The sequence below is a fragment of the Protopterus annectens genome, chromosome 8.part0 (assembly GCF_019279795.1).
Source record: "Protopterus annectens isolate FY-2018-M chromosome 8.part0, PAN1.0, whole genome shotgun sequence".
Lineage (NCBI taxonomy): Eukaryota > Metazoa > Chordata > Ceratodontiformes > Protopteridae > Protopterus > Protopterus annectens.
Window position 1 is genome coordinate 1,194,005,760 of NC_056741.1, and position 27,780 is coordinate 1,194,033,539.

The following is a 27,780-nucleotide window of genomic DNA, read 5'->3' on the forward strand; positions in this document are numbered from 1 at the left end:
ACCCAAGGGGTTTAAAAAACCCAAAAGGGGGGGGGGGAAAAAAATAAAGGGCCCCTTTTTAAAAGGGGGGGGCCTATGTTGTGGTAAGTGTAGGAAGGTCCTAAGCCTTTTTCTTGAGTCTGAGAAATCTTGTCCCTGCCATTGGAATTGTTCTCTCATGGCATGCAAGGTTTCCCCAAAGGAAAATTCCTCTGGTGGAGAGGCAGCTGGAATGGATTCTTCAGCATCGAGTCTTCATATGTAGAAAGCGGGTCCTCTGGCTGTTCTGAAATGTCGGAGTCATCCGCCAGAAGCCTCAGAGGACACTGGCTCGGGGCTCTGTCCTAGGTCACTTTTCAGGGGGCTGAGAGGCCCTGTCTGGGTGAGATTGGGATCCCCTAATTAAGGATATTAAATCTTCTGCCAGAGTAAGCATTTGTGAACTAGAAGTGGGCCTGTGTGAGGGAGGTTTAACAGGCACTGCCTTAGCAGATTTGGCTGCTTTGGCCCTGGCAAAGGCCTTGATAGACATGGCTGCAGGGGTCTAGCAGCACCACGTGCTGGGGTAGAGACATCCAAAGGGATGGTGTCTGATAAATCAGTAGAAACCACGGTTGTAGGCAAAATTTCTGAGGCCGATTCAGGTAAGGTAGCAGGAGCCTCAGTAGTAGCCATGGATTCGCTGGAGATTGACCAGTTTTCTTGGTTTCGGCCGAAACAGAGACACTCGCGACTTGCTTCACCGTGGTTTCGGCCGAAACCGCGGACCGCGAGTGTCGGTCTTTTCCTTGCATTTTTAATAATTTGGGTAGACGGAGGATCCGACGGCAAAATATACGTAAAGTCTGAGCGAAAAACTGTTCAGCAAACTCCGACCGACGCCTTAGCTGTCGGTTGAAGGACGCGCAGGCGAACAGGCTGCTACGTCGTGGTCTGGGCCTAAGCAAGGCAAACAGTAAGAGTGGAAATCTTTATGAGGTATTTGTTTCCCACAAGTTAAACAGTTATTGACTTTTTCTGACATCGGCTGAGGCAAGAAAGAGTCCCCAACGGGTACTTAGCTTTTAGAAGTCTTGAAGTAGTATTCGGTAGTAGTAATCTCTGGATCTGACCGACCGGCACTTGCGAACAGCTTCTGCTTCGGGCGCCACGCGGCAAGAAAGACTGAGGAAAATGGCGTCGGCTGATGCCTTTATACCCGAAGACCAGCAGAGATGACGTCGGGTGAAGTGCGACATCAGCCGAAGCCGGACCCAGACTTTGGAATCCGGCCGACCGAAGGGCTGCCTGACGACAGGACAACCCAGTTGTTATGACTGCAGATGCATCCATGAAGGACATCCTGACATCAGACTACAGGCGACAGCAGCCTGCACACAAAAACACTGACTCTGGTATTCGGGCCGACTGAGGGCTACTACAGCAGGGATAACCCACAGGTGATGACTGCAACAGTGAAACACGAAGAACATCTCAATGCGACAGGAAGAACTCCGGCCTGAGAAAAGAAAAAACTGAGAAAACACACATCCAGTAAATCAAATAAGCATCAGGAGGAAGATGGGATACAATACTGCAACTTATAGAAGAGAAGGACATCTACGGTTATGGCAAGATTTTACACAACTATTCTATGTCCTTCTATTCATATGCTGCAGTATTCATAAAATGAAGGAGAAAACCACACCTAATGCCAAAGAAAGAGTGGCAAGAGGGGCAGCAGCACACACTACAAACCCCTGAAGAATAGCCCTTGCAAAACCAACCCTAGACCTCGATATACCATCCAACATTTGAGGTTTTGTGAAGGTATGGACAGAAGTAAGTGGCTGCTTCTAAGAAAGAAGTATTCAGACCCTTGAAAAAAGCATTTGAAGAGACAGCTGTAGTGGAATAAGCCTCAACTGGAGAAGCAAGGGATTTTCCATGAACCACACAAAGGAAAATAGCCTTAGAGATCCAGGAGGAGGCTGCTTGGAAACAGGTCTACCAAGAGCACTGGGGTGGCCGGAAACAAAAAAAGGAGTCAGACTTCCTAACAGATTTGATTTTATCCAAATAAAGCCCATGTTATCAATGCAAATCCAAGGTCTAGCCAATTGCAGTTAAGGAAAAAAGGTGGACAAATTAACAGACTGATAGAGAGACAACTCATTCACCACCTTATGCATAAAGGAGGAATAATTGAGTAGGGAAACCCTATCCTTGTGAAAAACAGTAAAATAAGCCATAAGGGGCTGAAGTTCTGAAACCCTTTAAATGAAGTGATAGCCAAAAGCAGTACTACTGTCTTCCAAGTGCAATGTTGAAGGGAGGACAAGTGGTACAGTTGGTGTACACTTACCATAAATGTAGATGTTAGTGTATTCAGTGTTGCAGTCATTACATTTGGGTTATATGCTTGCAGTAGCCCTCAGTCTGATTAACAAAGTCTTGGGTCCTGCGTCGGCTGTTGTCCCTTCATCCGTGACATCAGGTCGTCAGGGGTTTTAAAACATGCAGCCAACATCATTACCTCAGTTTTTCTTGCCCCAGATGTCAGGTGCCCCCCTAATGGGAAGCAATTAAATCTATAAATATACAAGGTTATACCTCCAACAAAGCCCCCCTAATGGGAAGCAATTAAATCTATAAATATACAAGGTTATACCTCCAACAAAAAAGCAAACACACCAAAAAGCTTTTGAGCATAGTAAAGGAGAGTAGAGGTATAGCCAAACGTAAGGGGAGAGGGAGGACTAGTAACAGTGAATACACTTGAACATCTACATCTACATTTATGGTAAGTGTACACAACTGTACTATGTTCTTCGTGTTTCACTGTTGCAGTCATCATATTGGGTAGATTCCCAAAGCCAACGATGGGAGGAGAAATCTTAGATAGCATTAGGACCAGCTATAAGGCCCTGCAAGACTGCAGTGGCAAAGCCAGCTCTGGATTTGGAGAAAATTGGCAGATGGCTATGTTTGGTGAAAGTATGTACAGAGCTCCAGGTAGCAGCTTCTAGGACGTCCCTGGTAGGGACACCTCTGAGAAAGGCTGTAGAGGTAGATGCAGCCCTGGTTGAATGAGGACCCCTGTGGGACAGGTTTTCCATGGTGCTTGTAGCAGAAATGAATACAATGGCCTATCCATTTGGAAATGGTTTGCTCTGAAATGAACTTCCCCTCTGCCCCTGCAGCAAATGCCACCAGTAGTTGGTCAGATTTCCTTTGAGGTTTAGTCATGTCCAAGTAGAATCTAAGTTGTCTGTGCACATCTAAGGAGTGCAGTATCCATTCCCCTTTGTTCTGTGTGTCAACATGTTGAAAATCCGTGGTTCCAGTTTCCATTCGTGTGGGTCCATCAGATTTCTGCTTGGTTCATCTGCCAGAGTATTCAGCTTTCCTGGCAGGAATTGAGCTTGTAGTTGTATTTGATAGGTCAAGGCAATGTTCCACAATGCCATGGCTAGTCTGCAAAGGGGTTAGGAATGTGTACCCCCCTGCTTGTTTATGTACCACATAAAACTGTGGTGTTGTCTGTCTATCATCAATTGTCCTGGAAGAAGGCAGTCCTTCAAGGCTGTCAGTGCATTCTGTACAGCCAGCATCTCTTTTTGATTGATATGAAGGTGCATTTGATTTGGGCTCCATTTGCCTGAATGCACTTCCCTGCCAGATGAGCCCCCCAAGCATAGTCTGATGCGTCTGTAGTTAGGGTTTGGGCGGTAGGGGGTGGAGTGAATGGCAGTCCCTTGTTTTGGTGGCAGGCCTTGGCGCACCATAGGAACTCTAGTTGCAGGCAAGGTATGATAGGACTTGTTTCCAGGCTGTGACAAAGTTGACTCCATAAACTTTCCAAGTACCACTGAAGTTTCCTCATATGCAGTCTTGCATATGGAATTAGAAGAATGCAGGAGGCCATGAACCCCAAGGCTTGCAGAACTTGTCTTGCAGATGGCAGGGTTTTTGTGGCCACCTGTTTGAAGTTAGTTACCAAATGAATTTACTTTTCTGGCGTACGGTAAGCCATATGGGCAATTGCATTCAAGCTTGCACCCAGGAATGTATTTTTTTGAGAGGGTACCAGTTGTGATTTCTTTTCGTTTATGGTGTACCCTAGACAAGTTAGAACTTTTTTTACAAACACCAGATGTTTTAGAAGAATGTCCTTGTTTTCTGCTGAATTAGACAATTGTCCAGGTATGGATACATTTGAATATGTCTTTGCCTGCAAAATGCAATTACTGGAGCCAGGCACTTTGTGAAGTCCTTAGGCGCAGTAGAGAAGCCAAAGGGCAGTGCAGAGAAAGCACAGTTGTGTACCTGCCATAAATCTAGATGTTAGAGTGTATTCACTGTTGCAGTCATTACAATTGGGTTATCCTGCTGGCAGGCTACCTGCAGTCGGCCCGAGTTCCAAAAACTCTAGGTCTGGTGTCTGCTGCTGTCACCTCCTCCCTTATGTCAGTGCGCCAGGGGTATAAAAGATGCAGCCGACGCCATTTTCTTCAGTTTTTCTTGCCCCAGATGTCAGGTGCCCCTAAAATGGTAGGCTCACCAATGCCAAAAAGCATGCATAACCAAATAACTTTTCCTTCATCTACAAGGAAATACACCACATATGTTGCATAGAATAGAGAAGTACAGATAAGTCCCAGCAAGGAAAAGGGGGATGGTGGGACGGTAACCTGGACTGCAACAGTGAATACACTCCAACATCTACATTTATGGTAGGTACACAATTGTACTATGTTATTCGTGTTTCACTGTTGCAGTTATTACAATTGGGTTGAATCTCAAAGCAATGGTTGGGAGGCTGGAGCTAAATAGGATTAGGAGAGGCTTATCAGGCCCTGCAGAACTGCAGTGGCAAAGCCTGCCCTGGATTTAGAGTAGAGAGGCAAGTGATAGTGCTTTGTAAACGTATGCACTGAACTCCAAGCTGCAGCCTCTAGGATGTTTTTGGTTGGTACTCCTCTGAGGAAGGCTGCTGATGTGGCTGCTGCTCTGGTGGAATGTGGCCTAATGCCCCTCGGCACTGATTTGCCATGTTGTGAATAGCAGAAACAAATGCAGTTGCCTATCCACTTTGAAATTGTCTGCTTTGAAATAGGCTTTCCTTGTGATCCTGCAGCATATGCTACTAGAAGTTGCTCAGTCTTTCTGAAAGTTTTAGTTCTGTCCAGGTAGAAGCATAGCTGTCTGTGAATGTCCAAAGAATGCAAAAGTCTCTCACCCTTATTCTGTGGGTTTGGGTAAAAGGTAGGCAAATTAATTGTTTGGTTAAAGGCCACACTGGTCACTACCTTAGGCATAAATGTAGGGTTTGTCCTCAGAGAAACCCTGTCAGGATGGGAAAATGAGAAAAGGTTCCACAGCCATGAGTGCCTGTAACTCAGACTTGTCTTGCGGAGGTTATTGCTAGGAGCAGAGCTGTTTTCCAGGATAAGAATTTTATATCAGCTGCAGAGGCTGGCTCAAACAGAGGCAGTGTAAGTTTTTCCAAGACATAGTTGAGGTCCCATGCAGGTATTGGTGCTCTCCTTGGGGGTCTTATGTTTTTGGCCCCTCTGAGGTACTGCCTTAGTAATGGATGAGAAAAAATAGGTGGTTCTGTATTGTAATGAGCTGAAATGGCAGAGGCATGAATTTTAATTGATTAAAAGGAAAAGCCTTTATCCAGCATCTCAGTTAAGTATTGCAAAATCTGAGGAATATTTGGAACAATCGTGTCAATACCTTGTGCCTGGTTCAAAGCACAGAATCTCTTCCATTTTTCTGCATAAGATTTTATGGTGCTAGGCCTCCTGGCCTCTAAAATAACATCCATGACTGCTTTAGAAAGAGGCGCGTCTTGAATGGCTACATTATCCGCCATGCTGCCAGGTTTAAGGTCCTGACTTGGCTGTGCAGTATCACTGTCTTGCTGGGTCAATAAGTGAGGAATTTGAGGTAAAGTCCAAGCTGGGAATTAAGACAAGCTCTTTAGGATTGGGTACCAGTGCTGGCGGGGCCAGTCTGGGGCAATCAGTATCATTTTTGGCTTCTCTTGTCTGACCATGAGGAGTACCTTGGGGAGGAGAGGCAGAGGAGAAAGGCATATATGGTTAGGTTTTTCCAGCTGAAAGATAGAGCATCCACTTTCCATGCTTGCTTGTGATGAGTCCTTGTGCAGAATCTTTGTAGTTGGCAATTGTGAGGGGAGGCAAATAGGTCCATGTCCGGGCATCCCCAGTTCCTTGTTATCAGGCTGAAGACTTGTGGATCCAATTTCCACACGTGGGGATCCATTAGGTTTCTGCTTAGTTCATCTGCCAGAGTACTTATCCTTCCTGGCAGGAATTGTGCTTGCAGATGTACTTGGCAAGACAATGCTTTGTCCCACAAGTTCATGGCTAGGGGGTAGAAATGTGTGCCCCCTTGCTTATGTACCACATGACTGTGGTACTGTCCGTCTTTATCAGTAGTTGTCCTGGATGAAGTAGATCCTTGAAGGCTGTCAAGAACTGCTAGCATCTCTTTTTGATTGATATGTAGATGCATTTGACTTGCGGACCACGTGCCCTGAATACATCTTCCTGCCATATGGGCCCCCCAGGCACAATCTGATGCATCTGTTGTCAATGTCTGCCTGGCTGTGGGTAAGGTGAATGGCTGTCCAGTGTTGTGGTGACAGGCTTTTGCCCACTATCGAAACTCCTGTTGCAGGCAGGGAATGAGGGTAATTAATGTTTCCAAGCTGTGGCAACGTTGAGTCCAAACTCTTTTTAGATACCACTGAAGTTTCCTCATATGAAGTCTTGCACATGGAATTAGCAGAATGCAGGATGCCATGAAGCCCAAAGCCTGCAGAATTTTTCTTGCAGATAACTGGGTCTTTGTTGCCAACATTTTGAAATAAGTAGTCATAGGTAGGTACTAGGCTGTCGGCCCTAGGGCCCATACAAGCCTAGCCAAAAAATGTACCCTGGCTTTCGCCACCCAAGAAAATTATTTTCCTGTGCCCCTGTCGAGCAGAGCCACAGAAGTGATCCCCGGGGTGAATTTCCCATTTCCCATCCAATCATCAAGATTTTTCTTGAAGAGTGCTAATGAGGAGCTCTGTTTGACATAGATAGGTAGTCTGTTCCAGAGTATGGGAAGTCTCTGGGACAGGAATCTATCCCCTCCAGCATTTTCTGTTTATTGTGGTGACAAGGTTTAGGTCCCTAGAGTGTGTGTAGCTCGGAGGGATTCTTGTCTGTGTTTGTCTGGCGTGAGACAAGCCATCTGGGCAGTTGTATTTAAGCTTGCACCCAGGAATAGTATCTTGAGAGGGTACGATTTTTGATTTCTTTTCATTTACTGTGTACCCTAGGCCTGTTAGTAATGTTTTTACAAACGCCAGATGCTGCAGTAGAGTGTCCTTGTTCTCTGTTTGAATAAGCCTGTCATCCAAGTAAGGATATATTTGAATTCCTCTTTGTCTGCAAAAAGCAATTACTGGTGCCAGGCATTTTGTGAAGACCCTGGGCGCAGTAGATAAGCCAAAGGGCAGTGCAGAGAATTGGTAATGCATTGAGCCAGCTATAAATCTGAGGTATCTTCTGCATGATTGTCTGATTGGGATGCAGGTATGCCTCTTTTAGGTCTAAAGTCACAAGCCAAGCCTTCTTGCCCAGCATGGGCAGAAGCTGCTGCAGTTTTAACATTTTGAATTTTGGAATATCCAGGAATGTGTTCAGGATAGACAGGTCCAGTATTGGTCTCCAGGTTTTGTCCTTTCTGTGCACAAAGAAAAGCCTCGAGTAAAATCTCAGTCCCTGCTCTTGCTGTGGTACTTGCTGAATGGCTCTCATGTCCATGAAGGATGAAACTTGTTTTTGTGCCTCTGCACATTGATTGCGTGGCAGGTCTGGCATACCGTTTGGCTTTGGCAGGGTGTGAAAATGGAACCTGTAGCCCTGGGATACGATATTTAAGACCCATTTGGCCTGGGTAACCATGTGCCAATTTTGTGCAAAAAGTGCTAGTTTTCCCCCCAAAGGAGCTGTCAGAAGATAAGTGCTTGGTGCTGGCAGGGGAAAGTCATCGAAACTGTTTCCTGTATGGCTGTGATTTTTCTTCTCCGCTTTTGGAGGTAGAAGCACCCCATTGTTTAGGCCTGTATGAGCCTTGGGGCTGTGATTTGCCTCTGGGGTGTCTGTATCTGCCTCTGTGACCTGTCTGACACAGGAAATGACCAATTCTTTGCAGGCCAGTTCCCGCTAAATCTGGGAAGCTGTACCTGTAAGAAATCCTTGACTGTTTGCATAGATTTAGCTTTGTCCTCCATTTTCTTCAACACCTCTTCTGCTTTAACACCAAACAAGGTATCATGTTGTAATGGAGCATGTAATAATTTTGCTTTAACATGATCAGGCAGATTACGTTTTTAACCAAGCATGTCTCCTAATGACAGAACCTGTAACAGCGGCCCTGCAAGAGGCCTCTAGAGAATCAAATCCACATGCTTTCCTACTTGTTCAGCTGCATGCAATAAATCCTGCATTTCTTTGGGTTTCTGCACATTCTGAATTTGACAACATTTTCTATTTAAGCAGTGACATTAGATATTGCTGATATTTAAGCATATGAAATTGACAATTTAAAGCTCTTACAGCCAAGGTAGCAGAAGTATAAATCTTTTTCCTCCATATGTCCAGGGCCCTTGAATCCCCATCAGAGAGTATAGGGGTTTTTTTTGCAGTGGAAGCCTTGACACCTTTGGGACCCTGAGAGATAGTTTCTGGGTCTGCAGCAGGGTTTTTATAAAGAAATTTATGTGAGTCAGGAACCCTGTAGTATCTGTCTGGTTTAACAGGAGCTGGTGGCAAAGAGTCAGGAGACAGTCTGGACTCTGAAAATACATCTACAATGTCTAAAACAGGTGGAATAGCAAGGGGCCTCTGCTGAGGTAATAAAAGGAAGTCTCTGAGCCTTTTCTTGGATTCGGAGTAATCTTGGCTCTCCCAGTGGAAATGCTCCCTCACAGTATGCAGGGTTTCCCCAAAAGAATAATCCTCAGGAGGGGGAGGCTGAAGGAATAGATTCTTCAGCATCAGAATCCTCATAGGGAGGAAGAGAATATTCCTGTTCAGAATCGGAGGAAATGGAAACCTGATCTGAAGATGCATATTCTATCTCTTGCCTAGGCCTCTTTTCAGGAGGGGGATGGGAAGCCCTGATCAAAGTAATTAGGTCTTCGGCCACTTTAAGCATCTGTTTTTTTAGGCATGGAGGCCTGTCCAGGAGAATGCTGTACTTGTTTCTTTGTCTTTAGAGTTGCTTTAGTCTTTGCCTTAGAAGCTGAAGTTGGTTTTACATATAACTGTGTAGGCCTGAAAACACCCTTAAAAGCCGATGCCTGCTCAGCGGCTCCGGACCAATCTGAAGGAACAGCTTCAGAGTGTCCAATACCTTGAGTTGAGCGGCCTTTTCGGCTCCACGTGGGAGTCGGAAGCAGCCTGTGGCTATGAGGTAGTGGGCGTCAGGGGCTGCGAAAGCACCTCACTGAGAACCAGCAAACCGGCGACATAGGTTCATAGGTTTATACTAGGCTATCTGCCCTAAGGCATTTATAAGCCTAGCCCAGAGTTTTTGTGGCTTACGCCACCTCTTATGTTAAAAAATACTGTGCCCATTAGTTTGCTGTGCCTATGTCCAGCAGCGACACAGAGAGGATTCCCAGGGTAAACCTACGATCTCCCATCCACCGGTCAAGATTTCTCTTGAACAGAGCCAGCGAGGTGCTCTGCCTCACATGGACCAGGATTTTATTCCACAACATAGGGAGTCTCTGGGTGACAAATCTATCCCTCCAGCATGTCCTATTTATATCCGTGCTAAGGTTTAGTCGCTTGCTCTAGTGAATCTGGTAGATTTGGATTTTTTGAGGTGGAGCATGTCCATTAATTCCGGGTTGGACATAGCCTTGTATGTCTGGCACAGGTCACCTCTGAGCAGACGGTATGCGACTGAATAGAGCTGGAGTTTCTTCAGTCTGGCAACATACGACAGATTTTGGAGTCCCTTTATCCTTTTGGTGAGGAACTTTTGGGGTCTCTCCAATTGCTGCAGGTGTCGGGTGAGATGCATCCCGAATGGGGCATTGTACTCGATCATTGGTCTGATAAGTGAAGAGTACAGGGGAACAATGACCTCACTTGATCTGGATGTGAATCCCTTCATGATCAGGTGGGCAATGTAGAAGGTTTTTCTAACCACTTTAGCAATGTGAGGGTCAAAAGAAAGGCCACTGTCAACCTGGGTCCCCAGGTCCCTGATAACCTCTTCTGTGCTTAGTGGATTGCCACCTATATGGTAGCTTGGGGTTACTTTGTTTTTCCGAAGGTATGACTATACATTTTTGGCATTTAACTTCAGGCCATGGCTCTGGCACCAGCTATCAGTTTCCGTGAGACCCCTCTGAAGGATATCTGTGTCCGATGTACTTTCCACTATGGCTCCCAGTTTGCAGTCATCTGCAAACTTTGTCAGCCATAATCCTCCTATGTTAGCCTGTACTTCTGAGAAGTAGATGCCGAACAACAGGGGGCCAAGGACTGAGCCCTGTGGGACACCACTTGTGACCGGCTTGGGAGTCTGACATGGCGCCAGCTACTCTAACCCTCTGGGTTCTGTCCTTTAGCCAGTTTGCAACCCATCTTGTGACATATGGGTTTACATTTAAGCTGGTAAGTTTCTCTATAATACCAGAGTGGGGTATTGTGTCGAAAGCTTTTGCAAGGTCAAGGTAGGCTGTATGGACTGCCTTTCCCTCATTAATGGCCTTGGTGACTGTTTCGAAGAAGTCGACCAAGTTCAAAAGGCATGATCTGCCCTTGACAAAGCCAAACTGGGTCGGGTCCAAGGTCTGCAAGTCCCCTATGTCTTTGTTTAAGAGTTCCATTATGATCCTCTCCATAGCTTTGCAGACCAGGCTTGTTAAGCTTATGGGGTGGTAATTACCAGGGTCCGTAGATGCACCGCCTTTGTGGAGTGGGACCACAGTTGCCGTACGCCACTCCTTGGGCACGTATCCTGTGGTAAGGCTAAGATTAAACAGCTGCCTTATGTGCGGGTTTAGTTCCTCATTGAGTTCGTGTAGCACACAGCCAGGGAACACCATCCGGTCCCATTGATGCTTTGTTTTTAGCTTTAGAGAGAGCAGCTTTCACCTGCGCATTAGAGATGTCTGGGAGGCTGCACTCCGCTGGGATAGTTATCTCTCCTTCTGGGGGGGGGGGGGGTGAAGTTTGCACTGAACCTGTCTGCCAGTATGTTGGCAATGTCAGTGGGTTCAGTGATTGTCTTTTGAATCTATGGCAATTTTTCTCTCAAAGTTGGCCTTGGATGATTTTATGAGTGCTCGTATTTTTTTACTAATAATGATCAAAGATGTCTTCTCTTTTATGGATTTTACTCTATCATGTAACAGCTTTCTTCTCTTATTGTAAAGTTTGTTTATGGCTGGGGTCCACCAGACTGGACGTTTGCCCTTGGTGGAAAGAGTCTTGGTTTTATTAGGGATTGCCCGATTCATGCAGTCCTGGAGGTGTTCGTAGAAGGCATTTGTAAGGGCTTCCACAGCTTGGGTTGTGGTTTCCACTGGCTTGGGGGCCTTGAAGGATACCACACCAGTCTTGAGTAGTGCGAAGTTTGCTTTAGAGAAGTTCTTCACTGTGGTCTTTTTTGTTTGGGGTGGGGGCGGGATGTGGATATCCAGTGAGATTAGTTTATGATCTGATCTCACCAATGAGGGATATACTTCCGGTGTGGAGCATTTTGTCCCCATGTTTGTGATGATGAGATCTAGTATATTTTCTCCTCTTGTGGGAACGGTGACTAGTTGTTCCATGGAATTTGAATTTATGAACTCCAGGAACCTTTGGGCTAGAAAGTTTGGGCTTGAGTAATGTTCCCAGTCTATATTCAGGTAGTTGAAGTCACCCAATATAATGGTGTTTGGAGATACATTTATACCCTCCAGTGTCTTCAGGAAGGCTGTGTGGGGTTCCTGAGTTTGAGAGGGTGGCCTGTAGCATGCTACAAATTTGTAGAGCAGTTTTGCCTATGGTTAATTGCACCTGGATAGTTTCCGATGCTTCGTGCGTTGCCACCAACCTGGAGGTGTCGGTATCCTTGATGAATATGGATACACCCCCTCCTTTTGTGGTGTGGTCCGGGTTTTGGGCGGGCATGATATGAGGTAAAACCTGATAGTGCCGGGGTGCTCTCAGGAGCCTTGAACCAGGTTTCAGTCACAGCACAGATATCGATGTTCTCCATACTGAGAAGGGCCTCGAGTGCGTGCATTTTCAGATTTAGACTTCTGGCATTGAGCAGCATTACCTTTTAGTTATGTACTCACCATAACTTCAGATGTTTGGGATCCATCTCGCCTACATTCTGACCGATGGGTTCGGAGCAGATCCCTCGGCTCCGACTCGGCACGCTTATGCCAAAGAGCGAAGTCTCTTATTGGCTGAGCTTACTATATCCCAGGATGCACCACTACCAGTCCCCCAGATCTAGTTTGTCCGCATACATGCACACATGCACGCCCTGCTTATATAACATCGTCAGATGAAACAAGATAAAACAGTAGAACTCAAAACCGTTCAATCTCTTCTGATCTCCAAGGCAGGGGGAAGGAGGGTGGGTATTAGGAATGTAAGCGAGATGGATCCCAAACATCTGAAGTTATGGTGAGTACATAACTAAAAGATGTTATGTGATCCTATCTCGCCTACATTCTGACTGATGGGACAGCGTCCTAGCACCTGAATCCTGGGTGGCTCACTGGAAAACACTCCTGAGTACCGTGGAACCAAATGAAGCTCGTCCTTTAGATGCCACATCCAATTTGTAGTGGGAAATGAAAGTGCGGATTGGACCAAGTAGCATAGCACAAATTTCCGATATAGCGAGCTTGGAATGAAAAGCTATAGAAGTAGCCATAGCTCTGGTAGAATGAGCTTTGATAGATGTTGTAAGTTGCTTATTCGAAGAAGAATAAGCCTGAGTTATGCAATCTCTGATCCATTTGGAGATAGTAGCTTTTGTGATGGTTTGGCCCAATTTATTATCTGAGAAGGACACAAACAACTGGTCTGACTTACGAAGTTGCTGAGTCCTGTCTAAATAGAAGCGTAATTGCCTGTGAACATCCAATTTATGGAGAGTGTATTCTGCTTCATTGGAGAATTTTGGGAAGAAAACTGGTAGCTCTAGAGATTGTTGGAGCCGCTAGTTGGACTTTAATAGTTGAGACAGAAGATCCTTGATTAAACAGGGATGTTAAGAATTTCAAAACCTCTGGGACAGGAGCAGTGATAGGGTCTAAGCCCTTGAGTTGAGCCCAGATAGCAAACCTCTTCCACTTACTGAGGTACAATTTGTTAGTGGTGGGTTTGTGGGCCGAAGATAAAATGTGAACAACTTCCGGGTCTAGTGTGTGCCTTCTGACTAAAGTCGGAAGTGGAGGAGCCAAGCTGTCAATTTCAAAGATTGAAGGGACTGATGCCGATGTCCCGACTGATGGATTAGCAAGTCGAATTAGGTCTAAAGTCCACGGATCGTCCACATGCTTCTTCAGGTAAGAAACCATACCTGACGAGGCCAGTATGGGGCAATCAGTATCATTGAGGACCCCAATTGAGAAGCTTTTTGAATAACTTTGGGGAGAAGTGGAATTGGAGGAAAGGCATAAAGTAGCCCTGTTGGCCAAGGTTGTGCTAGAGCATCCATAGCTGGTACTCTCTGATGTGGGATCAAGGAGAAGAACCTTTGGCACTTGGTGTTTAGTGGAGTTGCAAATAGGTCGCAGCACGGCGTTAGGAGGGTTGACTGACAGGGAAGGCCCTAGATGAAGGGGGCCTAAACCAAACTCAACCCAATCACACACCAAAAGTCTTCAACAATCCAACCAATCACACAACAATGAGAAGAATAGCCGTTAAAACAGCTTTTTGAGGCAAAAACAGCAAAAAACTGACAGAAAAAGTTAGTTAAAATAACTACTCAGCTCAGCCAGCTCGAGACCACGTCTTCGCAGGTTAGCGGCAAACGAGATCTGGGGGACTGGTAGTGGTGCATCCTGGGATATAGTAAGCTCAGCCAATAAGAGACTTCGCTCTTTGGCATAAGCGTGCCGAGTCGGAGCCGAGGGATCAGCTCCGAACCCATCAGTCAGAATGTAGGCGAGATAGGATCACATAACATCCTTAGTTTCTTCCCATTTTTGTTTTCTAGGGTGGTAGGTTTAGAATTTGAGCCTTGCCTAAAAAAGGCACTATGGGGGTGGCAAGAGCCTTAACCAATATCCGGAATCCCAGGGGTGACCGGTGCAAGCCGTCCCTTGCGAAGCAGCGTGGCTTGTCAAGCATGTCATCCCAGGCAGACAGACACTGGATCCCCTTTGAATGACACCAGAAATTAAGCCAATTGTTAAAGCTGATCATCTTGTCTCTATGTTGTGGCATCATTCTTGGTGAAGGAAGGATGCTGCTCAGGGTCAGGGTCATACCTGCCCGGGCTACATAATCAGAGAGCTCCTCTATGTCTCTTTTCATGTAGTCCAGGGAGGTACGTCTCCGGTCGTTCACACCAGCATGGACAATGACTGTGTCATATTTGTACTTGCTGTGGAGTGACCCGAGTGCTTGTGTTATGTGGCAGATTCTAGTGCCCGATATGCAGCTTACTGTGACCCTCTCCTTGTTCAGCCTGGTGAGTGGGACGTCAGTGTGTCTGACTATGGAGTCACCTATGACAAGTATGTTTGGTGTTGTATTTGGCCTTAAGGGCTGTGACTGCTTTGAACACTGATTTTGTGTTTTATGTGTTGCCTGTGGTGTGTCATGAGGTGGCGGTTGCTTGGGTGTCTGCTTTGGAGGCCTCTGCTTTTTAGGTAAATTTTTGCTCAGAGCCTCCGAGTATGTCTTTGTGGGTTTATGTGTTTGATTCATTGTTGTGATAGCTTTATGTGAGACTGGTTTTGTGGTGTGTGTAGTTGCCTTCTCCTCCTGTCTGGTCTTGCCAGTCCTGAGTTGAGAGAGCTCAGCCTCCAGTTTGGCTAAATAGCTGCATCTCTTGCAAGTATTTGTGTTATGTGGGAGGAGGAGAGGGTTGTCTGTGTACATGAGGCAATTGTAACATTGCCTCAATATTCCCAGATTCACCAACTGGACAGGAGAGGACGCCAGCATCTGGCCCTTTGACATGCTAGAGAAATTAAGAAGTTCGTGGTGTAACTGAAAGAGAGGACTTAGTAAGGAAGTGGGTACACCTGGGGGGGGTTTCGCTAGTGAGGGACTTTGTATAATACAGACGTGCTAAGCCTGAAAAGAAGATGCTTTTAAGACAAGTGCTGAGCTTTTTTTTTTTTTTTTTTGGAGAAAAAAAAGCTTTAGGAACAAGTGCTGCGCTTTTTAGTTAAGGGATATACTGTTTAGATTACTAGTAGAGCAGTTCTAAGGGAAAAAATGAAGAACAGACTTTAGGGAGCCAGAAAAAGTTTAACCTCGTTAAACCGGCGCTGCCCGATGCTGCTCTAGTGGCAACTCCGCGCTAAAGCGTGCTTGATAGCAGGGGCTGGAAAGAGCCAGGAATTAACCCAATACGGCCAATAAAACTACAGTTTCAAGTTAGTAACCACTCCCACGGGGGGCAGGGGAGCTGCTCAATGTTTTTCACTGCCACTGATCAACAGAGAGACTTTCCTTTAGCCCAAGCAAAAATGGCCTCACAGAAACTTACAAACAGTTCAGGAACAGCAAGCCTGTAACTAAACTTTTTTAAATCTCAGAAAAGTGGGAAAAAAGCAAGATTTTTTTTTGTTTTTGTTTTTTTTCAGAGATAGCAGAGGTTCACAAGTAATATCAAATTATAACAGTGCAGTAAATGAACCCACACAAGAGTGCTAGGTCAAAGACAGAAAAGATGCAAGTTTTGAGAAAAAACGATTTTAAAATTACAAAAGATTTTAAAATTAAGTGCAAACAGGAAATTCAGTAAACAGCTTTTGGTTGTGCTCTAAATACAGCTACTAATGCAGAAATCAAGTTTTAACAAGCCAGAAAATGCTCAAACTAGGCAACTATGCAGAAAAACTTAGCAAATAAACAGAGAAAAAATACTTAAAATCTCAAAAGTGGCTCCCTTCTTCTCTCAGCATAGCCTAGCGGAAGCCTCGTTGTTGGTTTTGGACCTCTGGTGCCTGTCCTTTTCTTTGCGCTTTTAATAAGCTCTAGTAGTCGGTTGCTCTGACAGCATTATATAGTTAAATCTGCCAAAATAATGAAATGCAAAATCGTACTGACGCTTAATGCATTGGTTAAATCTAGCACAAAACTGACAACCAGCAACATCGTGGTCAGGGCCTAGGCAAGGAATACAGTAAGAATGAAAATCCTTATGAAGTATTTGCTTCCCACAAGAAATACAATTAACTTTTTCTGACATCGATCTGGAGCAAGCAAGAAAAAAAAAAAAAAAAAAAAAAAAGTTTCCCCAACGGGGTGCTTAGATTTAAGACTTCGGATCTGAAAATCGAATTTGAAAATCTCAGGAGTCGGCTGACTGGCACTTGCGAACTGCTTTTGCTTCGGGCACCGCGATGCAAGAAAGACTGAAGAAAATGGTGTCGGCTGCATCTTTTATACCCCTGGTGCACTGACATCAGGGAGGAGGCGACAGCAACTGACGCCGGACCTAGACTTTGGAACTCAGGCCGACTGCAGGTAGCCTGCCAGTAGGATAATCCAACTGTAATGACTGCAACAGTGAAACACGAACATCTGGTAATGCAAGTAGCCTGCTTTGAAGCGGAGGTATCTTCTGCAAGACTCCCTGATTGGGATATGCAGATAGGCCTCTTAAGTCTAGAGTTACCAGCCAGGCATCTTTGCCTAGCATAGGAAGTAACTGTTGAAGAGTCAGCATCTTGAATTTTGGAATGTCCAGAAATGTGTTTAGAGTAGATAAGTCCAGAATTGGACGCCATGATTTGTCTTTTCTGGGTACCAGGAAAAAAAAAAAAAAAAAGTCTTGAATAGAAGCCTTGCCCCTTTTCCTCTTCTGGTACTGGTTGAATAGTCCCCATGTTCATGAGGGACAGTACTTGTTTCTGGGCCTCTGCCCACTGATTTGGGGGCAGGTATGGCCATCCGATTGGGATTGGCAATGTGTAGAAATGAAATCTGTATCCCTGGGATAGTATATTTAAACCCATTAGTCCTGGGTTATACGTTGCCAGTTTCTTGCGTGAAGTGCCAGGTTTTCTCCCCAAAGGGGCGGCTAAAAGGTTAAGTGCCTGGCAAGTGTAAAGGGAAGTCATTGAGACTGTTTACCATAGGGAGGTGCCTTGTTGTTTCCTGATCTGGAGGAGGAGGCACCCCATTGTTTTGTTCTAAAAGTCCCTTCTGACTGAAACATGGAGCCTTTGGAATGTCTGAGTTTGACTTGAGTGGCTCTCGAAGGAACTGGAAAGGATCAGTTCTTAGTAGCCCAGTGCCTACTAAATCTTGGAGGTTGCACTTGTAAGAAATCTTTCACTTTCACAGTTTGCATAGATTTAGCTTTATCTTCCACCTTTTTTAGAACTTCTTCAGCCTTATTACCAAAAGGACGGTCCTGTTGTAAAGGAGCACCCAACAATTGTTATGATCAGGCAGAGTTTGTTCTTTGAGCCAAGCATGCCTTCTTAGCACAGACGCAGTTACAGCAGCCCTGCAAGAGGCCTCCAAACAAACCACATTGCAAAGTATGTTTTCCAACTTTTTCAGCTGAATGCAATAAATCCTGTAAATCTTTATTTTCCACACAGTCAGAAATTAACATTTTCTGTTTAAGCAGTCCCATGATATGCCGTTGATATTTAAGCATATGAAATTGACAGTTTAAAGCCCTGATTGCCAAGGTTGCAGAAGTGTAAACCTTCTTACCCCATCTATCCAACACCCTGGAATCTCTATCAGAAGGGGTAGGATTTTTAGCAGTAGAGGCCTTAATGCCCTTGGGATCCTGAGAAATGGTTTCAGGATCTGCAATAGGATTTTTAAAAAGGAATCTGTGGGAGTCAGGAACCCTGTAGTATCTGTCTGGCTTGCAAAGAGCTGGAGGCAGAGAATCAGGAGCCATACTAGATTCTGAAAAATCATCATCAACTGTGTCTAGAACAGGAGGTATAGCCAAAGGCCTATGCGGAGGAAGAAGAAGAAAATCCCCAAGTCTCTTTTTAGATTCAAAGTCCTGACTTACCCAGTGGAAATGTTCCCTTAAGGTATGCAAAGTTTCCCCAAAAGAAAAATCCTCATGGGGAAGAAGCAGAAGGGATGGAATCTTCTGCATCAGAGTCCTCATAAGTAGGTATAGACAAATCCTGTTCATTAGAAAAGTCAGAAGAAATAGAATCCTGTTCAGAAGATTCATAATCAATGTCTTGCCTAGGCCTCTTAGAAAAGGGGGGGGGGGGTGTTGGCTACCCCTGCTCAGAGTAAATTAAATTTTCAGCCATTTTTGATAATTTGTTTTTTAGGCATGGGGGCCTGCACATGTGGCCCAGGTGTCGGGTTTTTAGACAGATTTAGATTTTGGACTTAGCTTTGAAGATGGCATCTGTCCAATATACAAATCTGTAGGCTTGAAAATACCCTCAGAAGCCGGTGCCTGTACAGCGGCTCCGGACCCATCCAAGGTAGAGACATCTACAGGTTCCGTAACTGAAGCATCTTGCGGCATACCTGACTCCAAATGGGTCTCAGTTGAGGCCTGCAAATCAGCAGTAGTGGGCATCAGGGGCTGCGAAAGTGCCTCATTGAGTACCAGCGAAAGAACAGTTTTGTACCTACCATAAATGTAGATGTTAGAGTGCTGATACAGCTGTAGTCATAACAGACGGGTTCTCCTGCCATCAGGCGGGTCCTCGGTCGGCCGAATTCCAAAGTCTAGGTCTGGCGTCTGTTGTCGTCGCTTCTTCCCAGACGTCAGTGCGCCAGGGGTATAAAAGAACCAGCAGACGCCATTTTCTTCAGTTTTTCTTGCCCCAGATGTCAGGTGCCCCCAGAAGGAAGGCAATACATAAATTTGTGTGATAAAGCAATACAATATAATCAAAATACAGTAGTACAAACAAATACATAAAGAAAGAATACCCCAATCAGGTTGCATGAGGAGGTGTTAGCCAATAGGCCTGTCCCAAGAGGGGAAGGAGGGTGGGAAACCTGGACTGCAGCTGTATTAGCACTCTAACATCTACATTTACGGTAGGTACAAAACTGTACTATGTTCATTGTGCATACAGCTGCAGTCATAACAGACGGGTAGAATCCCAAAGCTAAGAAAGGGGTGGAAGGCACTAGGTGGAACTAGGAGGAGCCAGAATGCCCTGCAAGACTGCAGTGGCAAAACCCGCTCTAGATTTGGAGTATAATGGAAGGTGGTAGTGCTTGGGGAAGGTATGCACAGAACTCCAGGTGGCTGCTTCCAAAATATCTTTGGTAGGGACTCCTCTGAGAAAAGCTGCAGAGGTAGCAGTGGCCCTTGTGGAGTGAGATCTGATGCCTGTAGGTACAGTTTTTCCATGAAAAGAATAGCAAAAGCGTATGCAGTGGGCTATCCATTTTGAGATTGGAAATTGGCTTTCCTTGAGCTCCTAACAGACTATCGCATAGGACACAAAGAGCTGTTCTGATTTTCTGAAAGGCTTTGTTCTGTCCAAATAACGCAGTTGTCTGTGGATGTCCAAGAAATGTAGTAATCTCTCCCCTTTGTTTTGAGGATTAGGATAAAAGGGAGGTAAGTGTATAGCCTGATTCAAAGCTACCCTGGATACCACTTTTGGCATAAAGGACGGGTTGGTTCGTAAGGAAACTCTGTCCTGATGGAAGATGATGAAAGGCTGCACAGCCATGAGAGCTTGTAGTTCCGATACCCTACGAGCTGAGGTAATAGCCAGAAGGAAAGTTGTTTTCCAGGACAAATATTGCAAATCTGATGAGGCAGCTGGCTCAAAAGGAGGCAAGGTCAGCTTTTCTAGAATGAAATTGAGATCCCAAGCCGGTATTGGTCGTTTCCTTGGGGGTTTTAGATTCTTCGCTCCTCTGAGGAACTGTCTTAAGAGGGGGTGAAAGAATAAGGGTGGATCAGTGTTGTATTCTGCAGAAATGGCTGAGGCATGGATTTTGACGGAGGAGAAAGAAAGTCCACTGCTTAGCAGCTCAGCTAGATACTGTAATATTTGAGGTAAATTCAGTTTTCCAGGAACATGGCCCTTTTTCTCATTCCAGACACAAAACCGTTTCCATTTTGCGGAGTAAGCTTTTCTAGTAGACGGCCTTCTGGCCTCCAAAATGACATCCTGCACCTCCTTGGAGAGTAGGGTCTGTTGTGATGCTAAGGAATCCTCCATGCGGCTAGATGGAGTGTTTTTAGCTGACTGTGAAGAGTTTTGAAGCTGTGCTGAGTCACAAGAAGAGGCATTAGAGGTAGGGTCCATGGTGGGGAATGCGTCAGGCTCCTCAGGAGTGGGTACCAGTGTTGTCTTGGCCAGTCTGGAGCAATGAGAATCATCTTTGGTCTGTCTGCTCTGGTTTTTAATAGCACTTTGGGCAGCAGAGGAAGAGGTGGGAAGGCATAAACTGTCATTGATGTCCAATTGAAAGAGAGAGCGTCCACTCTCCAAGCCTTTGGATGAAAAGTCCTTGAGCAGAATTTTGTCAATTGGTGATTTTTGTGGGAGGCAAAGAGATCTATGTCTGGCCTTCCCCATGCTTGAATTATCTCGGAAATACTTGAGGATGCAACTTCCATTCGTGTGGATCTGTCATATTTCTGTTTAGGTTGTCTGCCAGCGCGTTTTCCTTGCCTGGCAAATACTGTGCTTGTAGTTAGATTTGTAATTCCAGGGCCATGTTCCAAAGTGACATAGCCAGTCTGCATAGGGGGTATGAATGGGTTCCTCCCTGTTTATGTACCACATTACTGTGGTGTTGTCCGTCCTTATCAATAGTTGACCTGGATGCAGAAGGTCTTTGAAAGCTATAATAGCATTTATTACTGCTAGCATTTCCTTTTGATTGATGTGTAGGTGCTTTTCTTTTTGGGACCATTTGCCCTGAATGCACCGATCTGTCATGTGCGCCCCCCAGGAGTAGTCCGAGGCGTCTGTTGTGATGACTTGATTTGCTTGAGGCTTGCTGAATGGGAGACCTGTGTTTGTTTGGCATGCTTGAGCCCACCACAGAAATTCCTTCTGAAGACACGGAATTAGTGGTATTATTGTTTCCAAACTGTGGCTGTGTTGAGACCATAGGTTTTTCAGGTACCATCGAAGTTTCCTCATATGCAGCTTTGCACATGGGATTAGTAAGATGCAAGATGCCAGATGCCATGAATCCCAGAGCCTGCAGGATTTTCCTTGCAGTCAGCCTGATGTAATTTGCTAGTGTTCTGAAGTATTGAGTTAGTTGCCCCTGCTTCTCTGGCGTGAGGAAGGCCATCTGGGTGTTTGTGTCCAAGTTGGCACCCAGGAAAATTATTTTCCGAGAGGGTATTAGCCTTGATTTCTTTTTGTTGACTGTGTATCCCAGAGAATTCAACAACATTACTACATAAGCCAGATGTTTTAGAAGAATGTGCTTGCTGTCCGCTTGGATCAGGCAGTCGTCCAAATAGGGGTATATTTGTATCCCTTGAAGTCTGCAGTAGGCAATTACTGATGCCAGGCATTTCGTGAATACTCTGAGCGCAGTAGATAAGCCAAAGGGCAATGCAGAGAATTGAGAATGGGTTGAACCTGCAAGAAATCTGAGGTATCTTCTGCAATTTTGTCCGATTGGTACATGCAGGTATGCCTCCTTGAGGTCCAATGTTACCATGTCCACAAAAAGAAGCCAGCAACCGGATAGGATCCAGTGGAAAAATATAATTTATTGTGAAAACAGCATCAAAAATAGCTCAGACCGGTTTCGGCTGGCAAACCACACACAGCCTTCTTCAGTGACAATAAAAAACTAAAATGATGCATTTAAATAGTGACAAGATCATGTCCTATTGGTTCAATTAAAATTGCTCATTTAGTCCAGGTGCAAACAAAGCACCTAACTTAGTAATCCATTTCTTTTCCTTGGAATCTAACAACGAATGCCATCCTATTTTATTAAATCTTGTACCCCTAATTAAATCAATAATAATAAAAGAAAATTTAGCAGTGTGATGTTTGGTGATATGTTTATAAAGATCATTATTAATCTTTTTATTTTTGATATTGCTCATGTGTTCAGAAATGCGCAGTCTTAAAGGCCGAGAAGTTTGGCCAACATAAAATGAACCACAACTGCATGTTGCCAGATAAATTAACCATTCACTACTACAATTTGCAAAAAATGATAGTTCATAAACTTTGGAACAATTCCTGCTTGTAAATTCCCTCGATTTAAAGATTTGGTCACAATTACTACAGTGACCACATGGGAAACAACCTACTAACTTTTCACCAGTCAAAGTTGTTTGTACTGAAATCAGTGCTACTAGTAAAGTGTGTGTGTTTGTAATGATTGAAATATGAAGCCAAGTTTTTACCTTTCCGAAATGAAAATAAACATTTTTCAGGTAATACATCTGATAATTCAGGAATGTTGGACAAAATACATCTGATAATTCAGGAATGTTGGACAAAATGTTCCAGTTTTTCTGAACACTGTCCATAAGTAAATTTGAATTTCTAGCACAAGTTGTGACCAACCTTAATGGCTGTGCAGTCCTTCCATCTTTCACTTTATATTGGAGGAAATCCTCTCTGGGTAAAGAATTTACCCAATTGCTAGCAGCAAGAACGTGTCCCATAGGCAATTACTGATGACAGGCATTTCGTGAATACTCTGGGCGCAGTAGATAAGCCAAACGGCAATGCAGAGAATTGATAATGGGTTGAACCTGCAAGAAATCTGAGGTATCTTCTGCAATCTTGTCTGATTGTGACATGCAGGTATGCCTCCTTGAGGTCCAATGTTACCAGCCAAGACTCCTTGCCCAGCATGGGAAGAAGCTGCTGTAGAGTGAGCATCTTGAATTTTGGTAGGAGTAGAAATGTGTTTAGGATGGATAGGTCCTAAATAGGTCTCCAATCTTTTCCCTTCCTTGATACCAGGAATGGTCTGGAATAAAAACCTTGACCTTGCTCGTGCGTCGGTACCTCTTGAATAGCTTTCATGTCCATGAGATCTGAAATTTGTCTTTGTGCCTCTGCCCTTTGATTGTGTGGCAGGTTTAGCATGCCTCTCATTTTAGGAAGGGTGTGAAAATGAAATCTGTAGCCTCTGTTTATAATGCCCAGGATCCATTTGTCTTTTGTGACAATATGCCAATTTTTTGAAAATAATGCCAGTTTTCCGCCTAAGGGTGCTGCCATTTGAGTCTTGCTTGGCATGCAAAGGGGAAAGTCATTGGGCTTGCTTTCTGAATGGTTGCGAGTTATCCTCACCACCTCTTTGTGTAGGGGCTTGCCACTGTCTGCCTCTAAACGATCCTTGGGATTGCTCTCTGCCCCTCGGACGTCTGTATCTACCTCTTTGGGGTCTGTCCGTGGCTGGAAGGGACCAATTTTTGGAAGGCCAATTTCTACTGAAACGTGGGGTTGTACCTGTAGAAAATCTTTCACTGTTTGCATTGATTTAGCCTTTGCCTCCATTTTCCTTAATACCTCCTCAGCTTTAACACCAAATAATACATCCATTTGGAGAGGAGCATCTAGTAATTTAGCTTTGACATGATCTGGTAAGGTTTGTTCCTTGAGCCAGGCATGTCTATGTATGACTGATCCTGTAACAGCAGCTCGACATGAGGCCTCTAGAGCATCAAAACCACATTGCAAGGTATGTTTACCCACTTATTCTGCACTATGCATCAAATCCTGCAACTCCTTCAAGTCTGGTTGTTCAGGTTGTGACACTTTACTTCTCAATAGTGATAACAAAAACTGTTGGTACTTAAGCATATGGAACTGACAGTTTAATGCCCTCATGGTTAAGGTAGCAGAGGTACATATCTTTTTCCCCACCTTTCTACGGATCTGGAATCTCTCTCGGAAGGTAATGGATTTTTAGCAGTGGAGGCCTTAATTCCCTTGGGGCCCTGTGAAATAGTTTCTGGGTCAGCAGCATGGCTTTTGTATAGAAATCGGTGCGAGTCAGGAACCCTGTAGTACCAGTCAGGCTTGACTGGAGCTGGAGGTAGAGAATCCGGGTTAAGGCAGGCCTCAGAGTACACATCATCTAGTATGTCCAAGACAGGAGGTATAGCTAGAGGCCTATGCTGAGATAGCAAGAGAAATTCCCTAAGCCTTTTCTTGGAGTCTGAATAATCTTGGCCTTCCCAGTGGAAGTGTTCCCTTAAAGTATGCAAAGTTTCCCCAAATGAGTAATCCTCTGGAGGGGATACAGAGGGAATGGACTCCTCTGCATCAGAGTCTTCAAAAGGGGAGTAAGAATGTTCCTGTTCAGAGTGCTCTGACATAATGGAGCCCTGATCAGAGGAGGGGGATTCTTCCTCCACTCTGAGCCTTTTGTCCGGGGGAGGTTGAGAACCCCTGATAAGAGTAATTAGATCCTCAGCCATCTTAAGAATCTGTTTTTTAGGCATGGGGCCTGGAGATGGGCCCTGTGTAGCTTGTCTCTTAGAATGCATGGCTGCTTTAGACTTAGTGAAAGCCTTGATGGAAAAAGAAGAGGAAGGTCTGAAGACACCTTGAGAGGAGGTAGACCTGTCCACATTTTGAGATTCACCGCCAAGAGTGACTTCGGTATCTGTAGTCGGGGTGTGGGCCGAGGAGCCTGCGACCTCGGGCACAGGAGACACCGCCAATGTAGTGTCGTCGGTAGTCAGGGGCTGAGTAGGCGCCTCGCTGAGAACTGGACCACGTGTAGTCGGCTTTGGCGTGGTGTCGGTAGAGGCCGCGGACCTCGTGTGTCGGTCCTTATCTTTGCGTTTTTTAGACAAAACTGGAGTCGGAGTATCCGACGACATAATATAGTTACATTTTTTGCCAAAATAATGCTGGGCGAACTCCGCCCGACACTTAATGGTGCGTTTGTTGAAAGTAGCACAAAAGCGACAGACCGAGACGCCGTGGTCTGGGCCTAAACAAGGAATACAGAGGGAATGGAAATCCTTATGCGGTATTTGCTTCCCACAAGAAATACAATTATTAACTTTGTCTGACATCGGTCTGAGGCAAGAAAAGTTTCCCCAACGGGGTACTTAGCTTTCAAGAAGACTTCGGTTGCAAAACTAACAGATGACATTTCTGGACAATTAAAGAGTGAGCCAAAATATTTTGAAGCAAAAATATACCGACATTTAATAGTGCGTTGATTAAATTTAGCACAAAACCAACAGCAAGGTACGTTGTGGTCAGGGCCTAGGCAAGGAATACAGTACAAATGAAAATCTTTATGGAGGTATTTGCTTCCCACAAGTAATGCAATTATTAACTTTTACTGACATCGGTAAGGAGCATGAGAAAAAAAAAAAAAAAAAAAAAAAAAAGTTTCCCCAGCGGGGTACTTAGTTTTTTAGTTGAAGACTTCGGTTCTGAAACTTGAAACCGAAAATTTCAGGAGTCTTACAAACTGCTTCTGCTTCAGGCATCGCGCGGCAAGAAAGACCAATGTAATGGCGTTGGCTGCATATACCCCTGACGTCATGAAAGAAGGGACAGCAACCAACGCAGGACACAAGACTGTTAAATCAAGCCGACTGAGGGCAACCTGCCAGCAGATTACCCAAATGTAATGACTGCAACAGTGAAATACGAAGAACATCTTGGTTGTTTTATAAAGAACGGTAGCCAAGAAAGAAGGCGGTTTATGTCTGGATTCAGTGTTGTGAAGGACTTCCTCAGAAGCTAGTGCCTGCACAGCGGCTCCGGACCCATCCAAGGTAGACTACCGCAGGATCCTTAGATGAAGAGGAGTTCTGCGGCATACCAGACTCCGAAATGGTCTCGGTAGAGGCCTGTGAATTAACTGAAGCGGGCATCAGGGGCTGCAAAAGCGCCTTAATGAATTCCGAACCGACTACTAGCTTGGCAGTAGTGTCGTCAGAACGTTTAGTCCTGCGTGGTCTGTCTCTATCTTTACGTTTTTTCGGAGGGCTTACGGAAGCCATATCGGAATTCAAAGACTGTAAACTGAAATATCTGGCTACAATAAGGACCCGACGACGAATAGTTCTGGTGTTAAAGCACAGAACCGACTAGGGATGTCGTCGTTGGGCCTAGACAAGTGACGCAGTAGGAGTGAAAGTCCCGGTGTGGTATTTGCTTTCCACAGGTGAGACAAACTTTTTCTGACATTGGTTACTACAAGAAAAAAGGATCCCCAACGGGGTACTTAACTTTCAAAGACAACTTCAGTTCTGAAACTAAACTGAGGTAGCGGCCGACCGGCACTCATGCGAACTACTTCAGGCTCCACGGCAAGAAAGACTGGTGTAATGGCATCGGCTGCCTTCCTTTATACCACTGATGACCTGATGTCAGTCTTGACAACAGCAGCTGACGCAAGAAAACTGCTCACCAGGGTGGCGGCGGCGGCGAGGGCTAAGGGATAGGATAACCCAGATGTGAAGACTGCAACAGTGAAATACGAAGAACATCTCCTGTACATTGCCCCCAAGGGCCAAGAAGGCATTAAACAGTCACAGAATGCATTGAACAGTCCTTGTGACAAGGCTCGCCAATCAGTACATTGTTCCCAAGAAGAATTCTTGGTTTTCTGCTTCTTCACAGGTTCCATACAGTGGAAGGATGAGGGACCAGACGTCAGCCTGCATTCAACAATATTACTAGGGACGTCCTCACGAACCAGGATGTGTAATGCCTCGTGGGCTTTCAGAGACAGTGAACCCGAGTTTCCCCCCCTACGTCCAAAGGGGGGCATCTGCATATCCTCTGGTACTAGCAGGATCCTTTGTGGCCTCCAGAATGGTACCCACAGAAAAATATCCAGCTACCTCCACAAACAGGTCTCTGGACCAACATCGGCCTCAGGAGAAACTTCCGGAATTGGAGGAGCAGAAGTAACTTCAGGCTTGGACTTCTTGACCTTCTTCGGAGCAGGTGCTCCTGAAGGACCCGATGCACTTTCCACAGAGTTGCATGCTAAGCACTTAAGACTGGTTCTCTAGATACAGATTAAAAGAAGCAAGACGACCATGCAGAATCTTTGGGAAAAAGGCCTCACAAATACAACAAGGCGGTACGGTCATGGTTAGGGCCTAGGCAGGAGACAGATTGTGGGAATCCTTATGTAGAATTTGCCGTCCACACTGACGCAACCCAACTAGATGACACGTAACCTCAGCAAACAATCCTATGTGCAACGTCACACTTACTTTACAGTAGCTTTAGACTTTTGTATACTAGTCAGACGTTAGAACAACCTGCAACATACTCCCTCATGTTATGAATACTGCAACATATGAACAGGAGGACATCGGGGATGATCACATTTGTAGCACAAAGAAACAAAATGACTGCATTTTAAACAGCTATACCGGAATACCTCCCAAGGACCTCAGTGAAACCAGGACAATTTTAAAATTGCTTTCTACAGCAGGACAAATCAGAAAATAAACACCAGCATTAAGATGCGAATTAGCCTGCAGGATTTATTAGAAGGGTATTTCAGTTTTGAAGATGTGATCAAGCAGATTGGAATAGAAAGGAGACAAAGTCTTTAAAGCAGTGAGAAAGAACAGTACAGCAGCACTCCAAATTTACTACAGATCCAATGG

General features: G+C 45.0%; 1 protein-coding gene across 2 annotated transcripts in view; it reads right to left on the bottom strand.

Annotated features, from left to right (window-relative positions):
* Positions 1-27,780, bottom strand: part of LOC122809297 (nectin-1-like) — a 386,062-nt gene that overhangs the window by 293,703 nt on the left and 64,579 nt on the right. The gene's annotated exons all lie outside the window — the stretch shown is intronic.